Source organism: Myxine glutinosa, chromosome 2 (assembly GCF_964187855.1).
Source record: "Myxine glutinosa chromosome 2, kmMyxGlut1.1, whole genome shotgun sequence".
NCBI classification, from domain to species: Eukaryota; Metazoa; Chordata; class Myxini; order Myxiniformes; family Myxinidae; genus Myxine; species Myxine glutinosa.
The window spans coordinates 144,072,684-144,094,602 of NC_136262.1; the positions used below are offsets into that span (position 1 = coordinate 144,072,684).

Below are 21,919 nucleotides of genomic sequence, written 5' to 3' on the forward strand. Positions count from 1 at the left end.
TTACCAAATCCCTGGTGTTGGGCTAGCGGCTAGGGTGCCGGCTTAGGATCCTAGGATCCTGGGTTCGAATCCCGGTCAATCGCTGAATTAACGCCAGGGGGGTTGACTCAGCCTGTCATCCTTCCGAGGTCGGCTAATTGAGTACCAGTTCACTGGTAATTCCCTGCTTGTCGTTAAAGGCGGCAAAAAGGGTTGGCGTCAGGAAGGGCATCCGGCCGTAAAACATTGCTTCAAAAAGGGGACCAAAAAACAACAACAACCACGGTTCCCGAAAAAGGCCAACCCCCGCTTGCGGGGAAAAATGGCCTCTAAAGGTGGGTTTTTTTTTTTTTACTCATCCTCTCCTTTGTATGTGTGGTACTCGTCAAGTTTCTGCTCCATGCGTGTGTCATTCACAAGTAAGTTTGTCCTTTGTGTGTGCGATAGGGTTGGTTCTAAGTTTGTGTTCGCTCGGATTGTTGGAAGTTTCTTGTACTCCGCCCCTCGCAATTCCATCTCCTGGCACTGCATGACGTCATCGCCTGACGCCAAAGCTTCAGGGCCCAGTGATGACGCACGCTGAAAGGGTGCACACACTCAGTTTTCACTCCATTTGTTTGTTGTTTTCAAGTTTTCAAGTTTTCTTGCTTCCTTGTTCGTTTGTCCGGGCGACATCTCAACCATCCTTAGATCTCGGAAACTGAAATTTGGGCACAGTAGTGAACAAGGGCTTTGGCGAAAACGGTATTTTTATTTTTTGATTAATCAATTAATTGATCACTTACTTTATCATCGATTAATTAAGTACTTATTACCTCCGCCACCAAAGGTGGATTGGATGGAGGTTATGTTTTCACCCCTGTCTGTCTGTCTGTCTGTCTGTCTGTCTGTTTGTCTGTCCGTTTGAGAACAAAATATCTCAAAAAGTTGTGGATGGATTCGGACCAAATTTGGCTGGTTTGGCTTACCAAATTGGATTGAGCAGGAAGTTAAAAGACAGAGAATGGACCCATAAACTTAGGTGAGCTTAAAACCATAGTCAAGGTTTTGGATTAAACTTTGATATGAACAGAATCATCAAATGAAGAAGTATCTGCTGATTCTCACTCTGTTAATCCTTCCAATCTACTGAAGGAGATCCTCTTTGGTCATTTGCACCTTGTAGAGCACAAACTCATGTCGAGTATACATCCTTTCCCCAGACGCGTGCCCATGCCAAATTCCTCAAGCGAATCTGCAGCTGTCCACGTGTGCTATTCCAGTCTCTGATCTGCAGTGACACCACCTGCCAAGTGTTAACTGCTCTCAGGAATGAGGGCATAGCGACAGGCGACATGGACAATTCCATCCCTTCACCAATCGCAAGCCTCGTGTTTGTGAAGTTTCCTTCGGTATGTGTATCTGGCATCTCTTACTGATACCACATATCAGGCTGATACCCCAAATGCATCATGAGCAAAGGTGCAATGCAATCAATAACAATTACATCAATTAATTTGATGATGATTGTCATCATTAATGAAAATTCCCACCGACATTTTGCAAATGGAGCATAAGGCAGGGAGGACTTTGGTCACCTGTTTTATAATCGTTTGGTATTTATTTTGTTATTGTAAAATTGTTTCCTAATAATCTCTTCTTGACAATTCAGTTAACTCGGTCAATGAAAATTTCACCTGAAACTTAAGGACACACATCTTCGGCTTTATTGTTTGTAGTTGTGAAAAAGATAAAATTGTTATCATGATATATTTAATGTTTTGAAATTTGAATTGAGTCAAAGGATATCTCAAGACAACATGGTGGTGTAGTTAACAGCAGCACTATTAATGATTTAGCCAAAGTACTGTTGCACTTTGTTTCTACCCATGTGCTGCTGTTCGTATGTCGGCGTACAATGTTACCCATATGTCCATCACCACATTCCCACGAACAACATGCATCGCAAAACAGAAAACAAGTAAAATGGCCAATGTACAAAAAACAAAAATGTGTACAAAAAAGCAGACACCTTTTAGTTATTTTTGACACCACAACCACACGATGGGGAGGGCTGTGCGTTAACATTGGGAAGTCTATACGGCAGGTGTGAATGGAAGATGTCTCCACATAAGGACAATAAATAGCATGCGATCCACTACCCAAAGTGGCAACATGTGCAATGATCTCAAGAATGTTTTTGTGTGTATAGAGTTGTGGCTCGTGGAGGAGCTAAACCACAGAATGGACCTCGACATAACATAAAGACAGGGGTGGGGGAACACACAGATCAGGGAATAAGGGCAAAATACAGGGAGACTTGGAGGAATTTGGGACATGGGGAAATGTTTATTTATTTATTTTATACGTGGGCTGAATGAATGAATGAATGAATGATCGTTTTAAGGCCATTTTTCCCCACTAGAGTCGGGGTTAGCCTTGCGGGCCCCATGACATTCATGGTTCCCTGTTTGAGGCAATGTTTTTATGGCCGGATGCCCTTCCTGGCGCCCTTAGTCGCCTCTTACGATGCGCAGGGATACGGTGTACCTATTCTAAATCGGGGTACACACCTAAGGTTCGTTTATTTTTCTTTATCAAATTACTTCAGCAAAAAAATTCATTAAAAAACAATAAAAAACAATCAATCAAAATTCATCAAAATTTTCCAAAAAATAAAAACTCCAAAAAAATAAAATAGAAAAATATATATATATTTTTTTTTTTCAAAAATAAATTCATCAAAAAAAAGTTACTTCGTCAAATTTTTTTCTTTCTTTTACATAGATCTAGGACCCATGGAGGAACTTGTCCATCAATTGTATGCAGGTCAAAGTCATTGGTAGATAGACATCAGTCTACCTTTGCATGAAATATACAAGGACATTAGTAGACAAAGAAGAAGCACATATGGAATTTGAATCTGGGTGCTCTGCAGGGGTTCAGATGAGAACACAAGCAGACTCACTCCGATTTGTCAGAGAACACCCTCACCGCCGGTGAGTCTGGCACTTCACTCAGGCTGACTCCCAGGAACTGCGATCCTAATTCGTCATCCTAATTCGACATTCAACACTGGAGTCTTATATCTGCTGCCCCTGATGTTAACTCTTCCGCAGCAGCATGCTCTCTCTTATGCACACATTCATCCGAGCTCAGCTTCAGTTATCAAACCATTCCGCCCGCCCATGATACGATGAATCCTGAGATGAGGCAGTTGCCTTGAAACAACTATTCCTAATCAGGCCCAGTCATCTTCCTTATCTTCATCAATAATATCTCTGACTCCCTGGAAAATGCTCTTCATCTCTTTGCTGATGACTCCATGCTCTCCCATAATATCCCTCATCCTTGAGATATAGGGCATGCAGCACCCTCTTCCCTCTCTGGTGACTTTGATGGAATCAAGAGCCAGTCAAACGCAGGGAATGCATCTTTCAATCCTGACAAATCTCACACTATCACTTTATCTCTCCGAAAAGACCGTCTGGTGAACCCTCCCATCAACCTCATCAACAACACTCTTGAAGAAGGTCAGTCACTCAACCTTTTGGTCATTACAAACAGTCATGATATTTCTTGGGTAAACTACATATCTAGGTTGGCCTCCAAAGCCATAATCTATTTAACACTGCTGCTCTTCCAACTAAAGCAACTAGGAAAATCTACAGAATGTTAAAAATCCGTTGCTGTTCCTAACCTTTCTTGGGTTTTTTTCTGTCGCTGTAAACATTCCGAAGTAGCACATACTTGAGAATCCCAATACTCCTGGCCCCCATCAGCCGCTGGACCTGTTTCATCGCTCTTTGGCGAGTCATCAGCAATGGCGAAGACAGAGACGCGCACCACTATGGCTGCCAAGCATGCACCATGTTCAATTAGGATAGCAATTAACATGTCAATACTACAGGCCCATCGCTCACCCATAAATTGGAGGGATCAACCAATGAGCTTTCACCTAATCAGTCATCCCAAAGTCTGGCGACGACCCAAGCTCTGACTAGGACTCATAGTGAGTATGTCCACCTTTTTCTTTCAAAACCATTGAAATATTTCTCAGGACACTTTCAAATAATTTTGGAATAAACGCTTGTGGAAAGGTGGTCCACCCTTCTTCCATAGACCTTCCAAAGATCAACGAAGTCGCTTGGATACCTTTTTACTTTTTCTTTGTTCTTCTTCTTTTGCATGCAGCGCAGGACTGCAGGTAGCATCTTTGGATGAGGGTGCGGTTGTGCAGCTGATGCAGTGCTCCTATTACCAGTACACTGGTACTCATCCCGTTGCCCTCAGAAGGATGAGTCAACCTCATCTGGTGTTAATTCAATGGCGAATCAGGATTCAAACTCGGAACCCCAGGATCCCAGGCCAGCCACCCTAACCATTATACCAACATCAGACTTCTTTCTGTGTTCAAATAGTCCCGTACAGCTTTAATGATATTGAGATCCGGCCTTTGAAGGGGGGGCACACCATGTGTTGAAAGACTCCGGCTTCTTTCTTTTGTAAATACATTTTATTTATTCCAGCTGAGTGTTTTGGATCATTATCTTGCTGTCATGTGAAGTTTGGGCCATTAAGCATCAATGGGGACAACATGGTGGATTAAAATTTCTTACTTCATTAGATCCAAATAACTGAAACTCAAACTCCGCTGTCCAAAGCACCTTTGACCATTGTTCCATCGTCCACTTGCTGTGTTCTTGTGCATAATTTAGCCTTTTAGTCTTGTTCCCCTTTCCGAACAGAAGGTTTCTTACTGCAACACATCCTTTAACTAGAACGGGCACTCGGTAGAGCGCATACCTTCGCCGCAGCTACTGTTCTGTACTTGGTAAAAATACGATTTTGACCTTTTCGTGACCTTGACCTTGACCTTTGACCCGATTGCTTCCAAAATCTAATCAAATGTGTCCCGTATAATAACCAATCATCCCACCAAATTTCATGCAATTCGGTTGAATACTTTTTGAGTTATGCGAATAACATACACACACACACACACAGACATACAAATAAATACACAGCGATCAAAACATAACCTTCCGCTTTTGCGAAGGTAATTATTGATTTAAAAAATGACCTTTGTACTGTTGATGGAGAACAATGACACCTGAGTCTTCTTCCAGTTCGGTTGTCAATTCACCCATTGTCTTCTTTCTATTTCTTGAGGATTACTCATCCTTGTTAGATAGCTCTTTGGTTCTTCTAGTCCTGGGTTTGTCAACTCCAGATGATATTTCTTTATAGAATTCCAGATGATGCTTCCTACTCTGGCATAAGTCTACTAGAAATTCAAGTAGAAGACATGTTTTTTGCCAAAATCTGGCAACCACTTTTTACCCTGCGCTCGGAAGCGAAAAGCAGGGTTACGCATTCGGTCGTATACGTGTGAAGTGTTTGCATTTTTAAAATTTATCTTCTCAGGAAACAGTGGTCCTATTGACACGAATTTTTACCATAGAAGCGCCTCCGCCTGTATAATATTTCATTCATAATTATGACGTCATAGTTCACGTGGTACAGACGCCATCTTGGAAAAAAGTTACACCTCTTTATCTCCCAAACCGCTCAATGGGAAAAGTTGAAACAAGGCTCGTTGTGAAGTACTCCCCATGGGGAATAAGATATGTTAATGATGATGTCATCAGTGCCTTCATTATGACGTCATAATTCGACAAGTACAACGCTTGATCTGATCAGTATGAATTTTTTTTTTCTCTACCACTGTTAGTCCGTTGGACATGAAATTTGTACCATAGGAGCGTCTCCTCGTGTACATTTTTTTAAATGATAACTATGATGTCATAAGTCACGTAGTACAGGCGCCATCTAGGAAAAATCGAAAAACGTTGCACCTCCATATCTCCAAAAACACTTGATGGAAAAAAAATGAAACGGCTCATTGTAAAGAACTCCCCATGGGGAATAAGATATGTTAATGATGATGTCATCGGTACCTTAATTATGACGTTATAATTCGACAAGTACAACGCTTGAATAGAACAGTATTAATTTTTCTTCTCTGCAATTCTTTGTCCGATTGACACGAAATTTTTACCATATGAGCACCTCCTCCTGTATAATAATTGAATGATAATTATGACGTCACATGTCACGTGGTTCGGGCGCCATATTGGGAAAACTTCGTACCTCTATATCTCTGAAACCATTCCATGGAAAAATTTGAATCATGGCCCATTGTGAAGTACTCCCCATGGGGAATAAAATATGCTGGTGATGATGTCATCGGTGCCTTCATTATGACATCATAATTCGACAAGTATAAAACTTGATCCGATCAGTATGAAAAAAAATTTCAGCAACTGTTGGCCTGATGGACACAGCATTTTCACTGTAGGTGCGCCTCCTCCTGTATAATATTTTAATGATAATTATGACATCATAGGTCACGTGGTACAGGCGCCATCTTGGAAAACCGAAAAACGTTGCACCTGTACATCTCCAAAACCGCTCCATGTAAAAAATTGAAACGTGGCTCATTGTGAAGAACTCCTCATGGGAAATAGTTGTCGTTAATGATGACGTCATTGGTGCAGTAATTATGACGTCATAATTTGACAGGGACAACGCTTAGTCTGATAAGTTTTAAATTTATTGAGCATGATCTGTGCAACAATTATGTTAGAGACTATAAATGTATAATGTCATCGCTCACGTGGTCTGGCAGCCATATTGGATTTAAAAAAAAAACCTTCAAAAACAAAAGAGTTGGCTCACACCAAGTTTACTGCACAGGGTAAGTATTCTATGAATACCATACGTTTCCAAAGGATTTTAACATGTCGAGTCCAATGAGCCTGGTTGCCAAACTCTCCGACCTCGTTTTTTCTTCCAAAATAGGCGATTTTTAGATGGCTGCCATACTAAAAGTTTTTAAACGTCACATAACTATTGAACCAGTTGGGCTAGAAAGAGAACCTTGGGGTCTATTTGCACTGATTTTGGCATTCTAAATCGATTATAATGAAGATCATCCTGAAGATTTGACATGGAGCATGGAGATCAAGTCATGGAGCCATGTGCTGCAATATCAAGTAAACGGTTTTCTAAAATTAAATATGGCTCTTGTATTACATGTCAATATGCTGAAGGTGACAAAATAAAGACTTTTGGGAATCAATGATCTCACACGACTTCAATAGGTAGCACAACAAAGCTGGAAGCTACACGATTCTGAGAATCGTGAGAGAATAGATGGACTGTTCACACTCCGAAGGGAGGACTTATCAAAAGTGATATATTGTTCATTTTCATGTAGTACACACATTGAGAGACTGAAAGATCAAAACAACTGATCCCTCCCTTGATTGGTCATTGTGTATATATTGTCTTAAGAAAGGTGGGGATGTACAACAAGTTCAAACAACTTCAATTAATGCTCCAATTAAGGGTACTGCTGTATATAACACTACTCTCACTGTCCGGTTATCTTGTGTTCGTGATTTAATACTTTTTGAAGATAAATATAATCGAGATCGGTTGCGGGATGCTAAGAGAAAGCTGGTGAAATGTGAAAAAACACCAGCCCTCTAATGATTGTGATCAACCAATGTTGTGATGAGTTAGTGCGTTAGAAGGCTCTGCTAAGAAGAGTTATGTATTCCAACCCGATGAGGTATTCAAAAGGTATCGTTTTTTGTGTAACGAGGCTGGATGTCAGGTGCCAGATTCATTTCAGAGTCGCTTGTATTCATTTCGTATCAAAATGGCTCCTCTGCTCGGAGGTGTGTATGAATTTACTGTGTTACGAGATCAGTGTGCAGCAGATAGTAAGACAGTGTTGGTCCCTGTAAAGTTTGCCCATGTCCCGGTATCTGAAGCGCTTGATAAGAGTGACGAGGGTGTTAATTCCGAAACGGAATACAGATCAAAATCATGGCAGGATGAGACGTTTATAACTGTGGTTCATATGGCAATGAAGTTGAGGTCAGATTTAGACAGACAAGAGTCATATAAGGGCCTCAATATTGATGAGACGGAAACTGTTCCTATTTCTGGACGTGCTGCTTTGTGGTGAAAAGGTAATCAACAAAGCTAGTAGTGTTCTTGATGATCCCGTTTAAGTTCTTATAAAAGAGGATTACACGAACAGATGTGGTCAAACATGTATGGCACTATGCCAGTGCTGGGAAGAGGAGAAACTGTAACAATTCTTGACTTCGGAGAATGTAATGCTCTCTTGAAGTATGTTCTCTCTGTATGGGTGTTTTCTCTCCATGTATGATAATTGAAACCAAGCTGTTGAATAACACATTGCCACACTCTTTTAGTCTTTAATTATAAAACTACAAACTATTCCAATGGACTGGAAGATGTTCAATGTGTACGAATAATCACCAAGATCCTCTTTCCATCCAAGCCGTTTCAAAATGATGAAACTTTCATTAAATTAGCTTGCGGCAATGGTCATCATTTCAATTTTCGGGCTGATCGTCATCTCGGTTCGTCCAAACACCCACTCTGGTGGGTTTCGAATGCCAAAATCATTGCAAATGAACACAAGATTGTCTTTCTAGCCCTACTGGTTCAAAAGGTATGCAATGGTATTTTTAGTATGGTGGCCATCTTGAAATCAGACATTTTGGATATATAAATGAGGTCTGTGAGTTTGGAAACTGGGATCATTGGATTCAGCAGGTCAAAATATTTTAGAAAAAAACCGTTGCCAGATTTCGGCAAAGAATGCCGACTACAATGCCTCGCATTCCATGGAAGTAGGAACTAGTTAGTCTAAAATGCGTTGATTGTGTTTCAGATCTGATACCACACCTTGAAAATCGAGTGATGCAAGCTACTTCACTCAATGGTTTTCCTTCTTTATGCAGAAACACAATTCCATAGGGATATTCCACTGGCCTTTACTTGGGACCTTTAAAATCATCGATCTTTGAACTAGGCACTAGTGTGGCCTGCGGAAGCTATACAGAATTGGAAGTGAAGAGATGCGCATGCACACATGACCCTTAATGTCATGTTGCCCTTTTAGCGTCCGGTTTTTTTTTTGTTTGTTTTTTTTTGCTGTTTCATGGCCTTTGGACCCGCCAGATCAAGATTCCGTGGATGCCACCCTGGAAGCCTTGAGATTTTTTTTACAAAAGCCATTAATATCAATGAAAGGGGGTTCTATGGTAGGAGACCCAGGCTTAGCTGCCACCAATATATAAGTTACTAATTTAGCTTATATCTCGGTAAGTTCTCAACCAGATTTAACAGAGAAGGTGTCTTTACCACATATTTAGGATCTACGATTCTTACGAAATAATTCAATTTACAATCCTACCTCAATTCACCCAATTAATGTGCAAATTAGTTGGTGTTATTCATAAAAATGGATATTTTTTTCACTGAATAAATACAAATGTTTTGTTTGTTGCAAACTGATGTGCATAGGACTACATAATGGACGGATGCTACTGCAATCCACGTGGAGGACCAGCTGATCTACTGATCACTGCCTGACCAGATCATGTCCGCAGCATCATTAGCGCAAGCAAAGCATGGCAGGGTTGTCTAGCTCAGGATTTGGAGAGACGCTTCAAGGACTTTGTGTCATCGTACACTTCAAAGACTCACAGTCAGTCGTGGCCAAAAGTATTGGCACCCTTGCATATTTTTCAAATAACTCACAATTTTCTCTAAAAAGAAGTTGAAATTGACAAAAGTATTTGCTCTCCACAATTCTTTATTTCACTGTTAATATTACAGAACCTTTGTTTTTGATTCAGAACTTAATATATCCTTTTAAATCAGAAAATAAAAAGAAATGGCATTGACAAAATTATTTAAAGCCAATATTTGGTAGCACAGCCCAACCTCGACTTAATATTTGGTAGCACGGCCTTTGGGCAAAATAACTGCAGTCAAGCACTTCCTATAGCCATGAATGAGCTTCCTACACCTCTCAACTTTTTTTTTTCTCCCTTCCTACACCTCTCTGGCAGTTTGTCCCATTCTTCTTGTGCAAGCTGCTCCAGTTCTCCCAGATTTGAAGGGTGCCTTCTCCCAACTGCTGTTTTCAGATCTCCCCGTAGGTGTTCAATGGGATGTAGATCTGGACTCATTGCTGGCCACATCAGAACAGTCCAGCGTTTTGTCTTGAACCATTCGTGGGTGTTTTTTGAAGTGTTTTTGGGGACATTGTTCTGCTGCAAGACCCATGACCTTTGATGGAGACCCAGCTTTCTGACACCAGGTTGAACATTGTGCTCCAAAATAACTTGGCAATCTCCTGATTTCATGATGCCATGAACACGTTCAAGGCACCCAGTGCCAGAGGCAGCACGGCAATCCCAAAACTTCACTGAACCTCCTCCATGTTTGACTGTAGGGAAGGTAGGTGTTCTTTTCTTTGAAGGCTTCATTTTGTTTACTGTAAAGATAGAGATGATGTGCTTTACCAAAAAGCTCTAATTTGGTCATCTGTCCACAGGATATTCTCCCAGAAGAATGTTGGCTTGTTCAGGTGTGTTTTGGAAAACTCCAGTCAGGGTTTCTTATGTCTCTCTCTCTCAGCTTGGGTCTCCTACCATAGAACCACCTTTCATTGAGTTGGCAATGGAAGGTGTGAGTTGAAACCGTCGTACCTTGTGTCTGAAGGTCAGCTTGTATATGTTTGGCAGTTGGTTGAGGTGATTTCTCCACCATTCGAACAATCCTTCACTTCAATCTCTGATCAAGCTTTCTCTTGCAGCCACGTCCAGGGAGGTTGGCTGCAGTGCCATGGGCCTTAAACTTCCTGATAACATTGCGTACAAAATTGTGTCTGATCTCCTCAGACAATTCTCTGGTTTACTTTCTTTTCTCCATGCTTATTGCGGTACACACAATGACACAAAACATCAGAATGACTCCTTTTCTCTATTCAAACTGGTTTAGTGAGTGATATTTATATTGCAGGCACCTGCAACTCACCATAGGTGAGTTTAATTCCAAAGTAAAGGAGAATCACCTGCTTGAAATGTAATTATTTATCACAACTTCTAAAAGGTGCCAAAAATATTGCCTGGGCCATTTTAGGATTTCTGTTTGGAATAAACTAAGATTTAGTAATTTTTCACCTTTTTTTGTTTTTTTCCCCCAATGCAAACCAAAGAAATACACATGTGGATACCAAAATATTTTTTCATTTCAACAATTTTCTTCAATAAATGGTGCATTATTTGAAAAAAGTGTATGGGTGCCAATATATTTTGCCACGACTGTACATAGACTATTGAAACCATCAGGTGAATCCCCATCCTGTAAACAAACGGCGGTGGGCTGAAGCACCTAAATTTTACTTCAAAGAACACTGGAGAAGGAGAAGAAAGTATCTATTTTTTCAACTAGTTACACCTGCTCACTACGGGAGCGGCAGGGGGATTCATGATATTATCCTTATTACTATTATTACTATTGCTTATGTCAGATCAGGTCATTGAGAAGATCAGGCCGTGCCTCACCATTTTAAATTCCCAATAATAAAATTTACTTCCATAAGGGTGTCGGACTTATTGGGAGAGGGAGAGAGGGCAATATCACAAGTCACAAAACCCCTTTGGGGGGGAGGGTGGGGGGGTGGGGATATTGTTTCGTAATGTCATTCATATTATCCTATTATTATAGGTGTTGTTAGTACTTTTGTAATGAGAAGCGGCTTTGGAAAAACGCCACAAAAACTCCTTGGAAAAATTCCATGTTAACGGGAAGGAAAGGTTGTGTTATTAACCCTTGTGGGGTAAATAGACTACCGTAGATCTTCGATCAGGTGCGTTCGTCGACGTGATAAGCATAGACTATGTCCGGATTCCTCCAAATTTCTTTCACTTTAGTGTTAAACAGCATTAGCGACTGTTAAAAAGGTAATCAGGGGTGTTAAGAGCCGCATGGGCCCCGAGGCCAACAACCCCTGGGCCCCCAACCCCACCATTTCTCTCTTTTATAACTTTTTAAGGAACTTTCTTTAATGAAGATCCTAAAGTAGAGTAGCAACGAGCTCATAAATAAAGCAAAATCACAGCAGCAGCCTTTTTAGGTCACAGTACAGGTGTTGAAAAGTAAATAAATAAAGTATTAACAAATCTATTTATACCAGTTGAAGTTGGTGTCTGTCCATGCATCCGCTGTCTCCTGTTTCTGGCGACCGTTTCACATGCTGCATTTGAAAAGCTCAACATTCACTTTGGAAAAGACAGGAGAACATGCATGAATAATTTTGATGTAAAAATTTATTTGTATTTTGCTCTCTTAAGAAAAATTTAACGTCCACAACCTGATGTTGCACCACCATTTCACGGTGGGTGTCAAAAGTCGTTCAGGGCTTTGGCTCCTTTTGCTTCTTTGGCTCCTTTGGCTTTTGGTTCCTGAAGTTTTGGCTCTGAGTGAAACCAAGAGTGCAACACAATTAACCTTTAAAACACTCTGTGAAATTATTTTTCTCGATTAGGTTTAACTTAAACTTTTTCCATCACTGGGGAAGCATACGATACTCTTCTTAGTATCAAATAAATCTAAAAAGTAACAAGAATATATAAATGATTGCTCGGATTATGATTTCAAATCATTATATCCACCACAAAAGGTGGACGGAGGTTATGTTTCCACCTGTCTGTCTGTGAACAGGATATCTCAATTTTTTATGCGATTCTCTGATCACCATTGAGAGATAGGGCCAAAAAAGAAACATACAGCATCATACTTCTATTTATCATACTTCTATTTATCATACTTCTATTTATCATACTTCTATTTATCATACTTCTATTTATCATACTTCTATTTATCATACTTCTGTTTATCATACTTATCATACTTCTATGTATCATACTATTCATACTTCTATTTATCATACTTCTGTTTATCATACTTCTATTTATCATACTTCTATTTATCATACTTATATTTATCATACTTCTATTTATCATACTTATCATACTTCTATTTATCATACTTATCATACTTCTATTTATCATACTTCTATTTATCATACTTCTATTTATTGTACACCACACCTTTCCTATGCCATCTCCAGGTGCTGCATATCGTCATTGCCGGGCACCGAAGGGGGCTCGGCAATGACGCAATTGACGCATGCTGAAAGGGAGTACTCAGTTTTCACTCTGGTTGTTGTACACCGCACCTTTCCTATGCCATCTCCAGGCATTGCAAATCGTCATTGCCGGGCACCGAAGGGGGCTCGGCAGTGACGCACGCTGAAAGGGAGTACTCAGTTTTCACTCTCGTTGTTTGTTTGTTTGTTTGTTTGTCCGGGCGATATCTCAGCCATCCTTTGAGATAGGAAGCTGAAATTCCGGCAAAATAGTGAGCAAGTCCTTTGTAAAAAACGATATTTTTTGTTTTTTGTTTAATCAATTAATTGAGGAGTTATTTAATTATTAGCGATTAATTAAGTACTTATTTAATTAATCAAATTTCCTTTCTCTTCTGACCATTAACTCAGGCACCTTTTGAGTGAGGAAGCTGATATTTGGACATGCCGATGACCAGGTGATTTGGCTGCAACGGCTATTTTTGATTTATTAATTAATCAATTAATCGATTAATTACTAAAAAAAAAAAAATTTAAGTTACAGATTCTGATGAAATGGTGGTGGTTTATGTGTTCTATGACCGAATTGATTAATAATTACATTTTTTAATGATTATTATTTATTTCTTTTCATTATTAATTATTTATTTATTTTCTTTCTCATTTGGCCAATATCTCAGGCACCTTTTGAGCTGGGAAGCTAATATTTGGACATGACAGTGACCAAGTGATGTGGCTATCAAGGATATTTTTGATTTATTGATTAATCATTTAATCGATTAATTATTTATTGATTAATCGATTAATTATTTATTGATGAATTAATTAATTAATTATTTTTTATGACTTATTTAATTAAATCCCTAAAAGATACATCTTCGGATGAAGCACTAGTGGTTTAGTTATGCTATTAGCCAATTGATTAAGAAAATATTTTGTGATAATCTTTTATTGATTTTAATTATACAATTAATCAATCAATTAGTGTACACATCTCCGTCCCAATGCAGCCTCAATGAGCTGCACTGCGGTATTGCCGGGCGCCGGAGGCGCCGTGTCAATGCCGCGCTGTAGAATATTTAATTATTTGGCATGGGGGCGGTGTACTTTGAATGTATCTGTACTTGTTGTACACCGCTCCTTTCCTATGCCATCTCCAGGCATTGCAAATCGTCATTGCTGGGCACCGAAGGGGGCTCGGCAGTGACGCACGCTGAAAGAGAGTACTCAGTTTTCACTCTGGTTGTTTGTTTTCTTGCTTTCTTTCTTGTTTGTTTGGTTGTCTGGGCGATATCTCAGCCATCCTTTGAGCTAGGAAGCTGAAATTTTGCCACAATAATGAGAAAGTGCTTTGTCAAAAACGATATTTTTTGTTTTTTGATTAATCAATAAATTGAGGAGTTATTTAATTATTAGCGATTAATTAAGTACTTATTTAATTAATCAAATTTCCTTTCTCTTCTGACCATTAACTCAGGCACCTTTTGAGTTAGGAAGCTGTTATTTGGACATGCCAATGACCAGGTGATTTGGCTGCAAAAGCTATTTTTGATTTATTAATTAATCAATTAATCGATTAATTATTTAATTATTCGATTAATGACTAAAAAATTTTTTTTTTTTAAGTTACAGATTCTGATGAAATGGTGGTGGTTTATGTGTTCTCTGACCGAATTGATTAAAATAATTTTTTTATGATTATTATTTTATTTTTTTTCATTATTAATCATTTATTTATTTTCTTTCTCATTTGGCCAATATCTCAGGTACCTTTTGAGCTGGGAAGCTAATATTTGGACATGACAGTGACCAAGTGATGTGGCTATCAGGGATATTTTTGATTTATTGATAAATCATTTCATCAATTAATTATTTATTGATTAATCAATTAATTATTTAATTTTTCCTTGATTATTTATTTAATTAAATTTCTAAAAGATACATCTTCGGATGAAGCACTAGTGGTTTAGTTATGCTATTAGCCAATTGATTATGAAAATATTTTGTGATAATCTTTTATTGATTTTAATTATACAATTAATCAATCAATTAGTGTCCACCTCTCCCTCCCAATGCAGCCTCAATGAGCTGCACTGCAGTATTGCTGGGCGCCTGTAAGATATTTAATTATTTGGAAGGGGGGCGGTGTACTTTGAATGTATGTGTACTTGTTGTACACCGCTCCTTTCCTATGCCATCTCCAGGCATTGCAAATCGTCATTGCCGGGCACCGAAGGGGGCTCGGCAGTGACGCACGCTGAAAGAGAGTACTCAGTTTTCACTCTGGTTGTTGTACACCGCTCCTTTCCTATGCCATCTCCAGGCATTGCAAATCGTCATTGCCGGGCACCGAAGGGGGCTCGGCAGTGACGCACGCTGAAAGAGAGTACTCAGTTTTCACTCTGGTTGTTTGTTGTACACCGCTCCTTTCCTATGCCATCTCCAGGCATTGCAAATCGTCATTGCCGGGCACCAAAGGGGGCTCGGCAGTGACGCACGCTGAAAGAGAGTACTCAGTTTTCACTCTGGTTTCTTTCTTGTTGTACACCGCTCCTTTCCTATGCCATCTCCAGGCATTGCAAATCGTCATTGCCGGGCACCAAAGGGGGCTCGGCAGTGACGCACGCTGAAAGAGAGTACTCAGTTTTCACTCTGGTTTCTTTCTTGTTTTCTTTCTTGTTTTCTTTGTTGTTGTACACCGCTCCTTTCCTATGCCATCTCCAGGCATTGCAAATCGTCATTGCCGGGCACCAAAGGGGGCTCGGCAGTGACGCACGCTGAAAGAGAGTACTCAGTTTTCACTCTGGTTTCTTGCTTTCTTGCTTTCTTTCTTGTTTTCTTGGTTGTCCGGGCGATATCTCAGCCATCCTTTGAGCTAGGAAGCTGAAATTTCGGCACAGTAGTGAGCAAGTCCTTTGTCAAATACGGTATTTTTTGTTTTTTGAATAATCAATTAATTGAGGAGTTATTTAATTATTAGCGTTTAATTAAGTACTTATTTAATTAATTAAATTTCATTTATCTTCTGACCATTATTAACTCAGGCACCTTTTGAGTTAGGAAGCTGATATTTGGACATGCCAATGACCAGGTGATTTGGCTGCAAAGAATATTTTTGATTTATTAATTAATCAATTAATCGATTAATTATTTAATTATTCGATTAATGACAAAAAATTTTTTTTTTTTAAAGTTACAGATTCTGATGAAATAGTGGTAGTTTATGTGTTCTCTGACCAAATTGATTAATAATTTAATTTTTTTATGATTATTATTTATTTATTTTCATTATTAATCATTTATTTATTTTCTTTCTCATTTGGCCAATATCTCAGGCACCTTTTGAGCTGGGAAGCTAATATTTGGACACGAGTGACCAAGTGATGTGGCTATCAATGATATTTTTGGTTTATTGATTAATCATTTCATCTATTAATTATTTATTGATTAATCGATTAATTATTTATTGAGTAATCAATTAATTATTTAATTTTTTATAAATGACTTATTTAATTAAATTTCTAAAAGATACATCTTCGGATGAAGCACTACTGGTTTAGTTATGCGATTAGCCAATTGATTATGAAAATATTTTGTGATAATCTTTTATTGATTTTAATTATACAATTAATCAATCAATTAGTGTACACCTCTCCCTCCCAATGCAGCCTCAATGAGCTGCACTGCGGTATTGCCGGGCGCCGGAGGCGCCCCGGCAATGCCGCGCTGCAGCATATTTAATTATTTGGCATGGGGCGGTGTACTTTGAATGTATGTGTACTTGTTGTACACCGCTCCTTTCCTATGCCATCTCCAGGCATTGCAAATCGTCATTGCCGGGCACCAAAGGGGGCTCGGCAGTGACGCACGCTGAAAGAGAGTACTCAGTTTTCACTCTGGTTTCTTGTTTTCTTTCTTGGTTGTCCGGACGATATCTCAGCCATCCTTTGAGCTAGGAAGCTGAAATTTCGGCACAGTAGTGAGCAAGTCCTTTGTCAAATACGGTATTTTTTGTTTTTTGAATAATCAATTAATTGAGGAGTTATTTAATTATTAGCGTTTAATTAAGTACTTATTTAATTAATTAAATTTCATTTATCTTCTGACCATTATTAACTCAGGCACCTTTTGAGTTAGGAAGCTGATATTTGGACATGCCAATGACCAGGTGATTTGGCTGCAAAGGATATTTTTGATTTATTAATTAATCAATTAATCGATTAATTATTTAATTATTCGATTAATGACAAAAAAATTTTTTTTTTTTAAGTTACAGATTCTGATGAAATAGTGGTAGTTTATGTGTTCTCTGACCAAATTGATTAATAATTTAATTTTTTTATGATTATTATTTATTTATTTTCATTATTAATCATTTATTTATTTTCTTTCTCATTTGGCCAATATCTCAGGCACCTTTTGAGCTGGGAAGCTAATATTTGGACATGAGTGACCAAGTGATGTGGCTATCAAGGATATTTTTGATTTATTGATTAATCATTTCATCTATTAAGTATTTATTGATTAATCGATTAATTATTTATTGAGTAATCAATTAATTATTTAATTTTTTATAAATGACTTATTTAATTAAATTTCTAAAAGATACATCTTCGGATGAAGCACTACTGGTTTAGTTATGCGATTAGCCAATTGATTATGAAAATATTTTGTGATAATCTTTTATTGATTTTAATTATACAATTAATCAATCAATTAGTGTACACCTCTCCCTCCCAATGCAGCCTCAATGAGCTGCACTGCGGTATTGCCGGGCGCCGGAGGCGCCCCGGCAATGCCGCGCTGCAGCATATTTAATTATTTGGCATGGGGCGGTGTACTTTGAATGTATGTGTACTTGTTGTACACCGCTCCTTTCCTATGCCATCTCCAGGCATTGCAAATCGTCATTGCCGGGCACCAAAGGGGGCTCGGCAGTGACGCACGCTGAAAGAGAGTACTCAGTTTTCACTCTGGTTTCTTGTTTTCTTTCTTGGTTGTCCGGAGGATATCTCAGCCATCCTTTGAGCTAGGAAGCTGAAATTTCGGCACAGTAGTGAGCAAGTCCTTTGTCAAATACGGTATTTTTTGTTTTTTGAATAATCAATTAATTGAGGAGTTATTTAATTATTAGCGTTTAATTAAGTACTTATTTAATTAATTAAATTTCATTTATCTTCTGACCATTATTAACTCAGGCACCTTTTGAGTTAGGAAGCTGATATTTGGACATGCCAATGACCAGGTGATTTGGCTGCAAAGGATATTTTTGATTTATTAATTAATCAATTAATCGATTAATTATTTAATTATTCGATTAATGACAAAAAAAATTTTTTTTTTTAAGTTACAGATTCTGATGAAATAGTGGTAGTTTATGTGTTCTCTGACCAAATTGATTAATAATTTAATTTTTTTATGATTATTATTTATTTATTTTCATTATTAATCATTTATTTATTTTCTTTCTCATTTGGCCAATATCTCAGGCACCTTTTGAGCTGGGAAGCTAATATTTGGACATGAGTGACCAAGTGATGTGGCTATCAAGGATATTTTTGATTTATTGATTAATCATTTCATCTATTAAGTATTTATTGATTAATCGATTAATTATTTATTGAGTAATCAATTAATTATTTAATTTTTTATAAATGACTTATTTAATTAAATTTCTAAAAGATACATCTTCGGATGAAGCACTACTGGTTTAGTTATGCGATTAGCCAATTGATTATGAAAATATTTTGTGATAATCTTTTATTGATTTTAATTATACAATTAATCAATCAATTAGTGTACACCTCTCCCTCCCAATGCAGCCTCAATGAGCTGCACTGCGGTATTGCCGGGCGCCGGAGGCGCCCCGGCAATGCCGCGCTGCAGCATATTTAATTATTTGGCATGGGGCGGTGTACTTTGAATGTATGTGTACTTGTTGTACACCGCTCCTTTCCTATGCCATCTCCAGGCATTGCAAATCGTCATTGCCGGGCACCAAAGGGGGCTCGGCAGTGACGCACGCTGAAAGAGAGTACTCAGTTTTCACTCTGGTTTCTTGTTTTCTTTCTTGGTTGTCCGGACGATATCTCAGCCATCCTTTGAGCTAGGAAGCTGAAATTTCGGCACAGTAGTGAGCAAGTCCTTTGTCAAATACGGTATTTTTTGTTTTTTGAATAATCAATTAATTGAGGAGTTATTTAATTATTAGCGTTTAATTAAGTACTTATTTAATTAATTAAATTTCATTTATCTTCTGACCATTATTAACTCAGGCACCTTTTGAGTTAGGAAGCTGATATTTGGACATGCCAATGACCAGGTGATTTGGCTGCAAAGGATATTTTTGATTTATTAATTAATCAATTAATCGATTAATTATTTAATTATTCGATTAATGACAAAAAAATTTTTTTTTTTTAAGTTACAGATTCTGATGAAATAGTGGTAGTTTATGTGTTCTCTGACCAAATTGATTAATAATTTAATTTTTTTATGATTATTATTTATTTATTTTCATTATTAATCATTTATTTATTTTCTTTCTCATTTGGCCAATATCTCAGGCACCTTTTGAGCTGGGAAGCTAATATTTGGACATGAGTGACCAAGTGATGTGGCTATCAAGGATATTTTTGATTTATTGATTAATCATTTCATCTATTAAGTATTTATTGATTAATCGATTAATTATTTATTGAGTAATCAATTAATTATTTAATTTTTTATAAATGACTTATTTAATTAAATTTCTAAAAGATACATCTTCGGATGAAGCACTACTGGTTTAGTTATGCGATTAGCCAATTGATTATGAAAATATTTTGTGATAATCTTTTATTGATTTTAATTATACAATTAATCAATCAATTAGTGTACACCTCTCCCTCCCAATGCAGCCTCAATGAGCTGCACTGCGGTATTGCCGGGCGCCGGAGGCGCCCCGGCAATGCCGCGCTGCAGCATATTTAATTATTTGGCATGGGGCGGTGTACTTTGAATGTATGTGTACTTGTTTTCTTTCTTGTTTGTCCGGGCGATATCTCAGCCATCCTTTGAGCTAGGAAGCTGAAATTTCGGCACAATAGTGAGCAAGTCCTTTGTCAAAAACGGTATTTTTTTTTTGATTAATCAATAAATTGAGGAGTTATTTAATTATTAGCGATTAATTAAGTACTTATTTAATTAATCAAATTTCCTTTCTCTTCTGACCATTAACTCAGGCACCTTTTGAGTTAGGAAGCTGACATTTGGACATGCCAATGACCAGGTGATTTGGCTGCAAGGGATATTTTTGATTTATTAATGAATCAATTAATCGATTAATTATTTAATTATTCGATTAATGACAAAAAAAAATTTTTTTTTAAGGTTACAGTTTCTGATGAAATAAATAGTGGTAGTTTATGTGTTCTCTGACCAAATTGATTAATAATTTAATTTTTTTATGATTATTATTTATTTATTTTCATTATTAATCATTTATTTATTTTCTTTCTCATTTGGCCAATATCTCAGGCACCTTTTGAGCTGGGAAGCTAATATTTGGACATGAGTGACCAAGTGATGTGGCTATCAAGGATATTTTTGATTTATTGATTAATCATTTCATCTATTAATTATTTATTGATTAATCGATTAATTATTTATTGAGTAATCAATTAATTATTTGATTTTTTATAAATGACTTATTTAATTAAATTTCTAAAAGATACATCTTCGGATGAAGCACTAGTGGTTTAGTTATGCGATTAGCCAATTGATTATGAAAATATTTTGTGATAATCTTTTATTGATTTTAATTATACAATTAATCAATCAATTAGTGTACACCTCTCCCTCCCAATGCAGCCTCAATGAGCTGCACTGCGGTATTGCCGGGCGCCAGAGGCGCCCCGGCAATGCCGCGCTGCAGCATATTTAATTATTTGGCATGGGGCGGTGTACTTTGAATGTACGTGTACTTGTTGTGCACCGCACCTTTCCTATGCCATCTCCAGGCATTGCAAATCGTCATTGCCGGGCACCAAAGGGGGCTCGGCAGTGACGCACGCTGAAAGAGAGTACTCAGTTTTCACTCTGGTTTCTTTCTTGTTTGTTGTACACCGCTCCTTTCCTATGCCATCTCCAGGCATTGCAAATCGTCATTGCCGGGCACCAAAGGGGGCTCGGCAGTGACGCACGCTGAAAGAGAGTACTCAGTTTTCACTCTGGTTTCTTGTTTGTTTGTTTTCTTGGTTGTCCGGACGATATCTCAGCCATCCTTTGAGCTAGGAAGCTTAAATTTCGGCACAGTAGTGAGCAAGTCCTTTGTCAAATACGGTATTTTTTTGTTTTTTGAATAATCAATTAATTGAGGAGTTATTTAATTATTAGCGTTTAATTAAGTACTTATTTAATTAATTAAATTTCATTTCTCTTCTGACCATTATTAACTCAGGCACCTTTTGAGTTAGGAAGCTGATATTTGGACATGCCAATGACCAGGTGATTTGGCTGCAAAGGATATTTTTGATTTATTAATTAATCAATTAATCGATTAATTATTTAATTATTCGATTAATGACAAAAAAAATTTTTTTTTTAAAGTTACAGATTCTGATGAAATAGTGGTAGTTTATGTGTTCTCTGACCAAATTGATTAATAATTTAATTTTTTTATGATTATTATTTATTTATTTTCATTATTAATCATTTATTTATTTTCTTTCTCATTTGGCCAATATCTCAGGCACCTTTTGAGCTGGGAAGCTAATATTTGGACATGAGTGACCAAGTGATGTGGCTATCAAGGATATTTTTGATTTATTGATTAATCATTTCATCTATTAAGTATTTATTGATTAATCGATTAATTATTTATTGAGTAATCAATTAATTATTTAATTTTTTATAAATGACTTATTTAAT

At 37.6% G+C, this 21,919-nt stretch overlaps 1 protein-coding gene across 11 annotated transcripts in view; it reads left to right on the top strand.

Moving 5' to 3' along the window:
• Positions 1-21,919, top strand: part of LOC137421193 (actin-binding LIM protein 1) — a 488,353-nt gene that overhangs the window by 311,931 nt on the left and 154,503 nt on the right. The window lies entirely within an intron of this gene.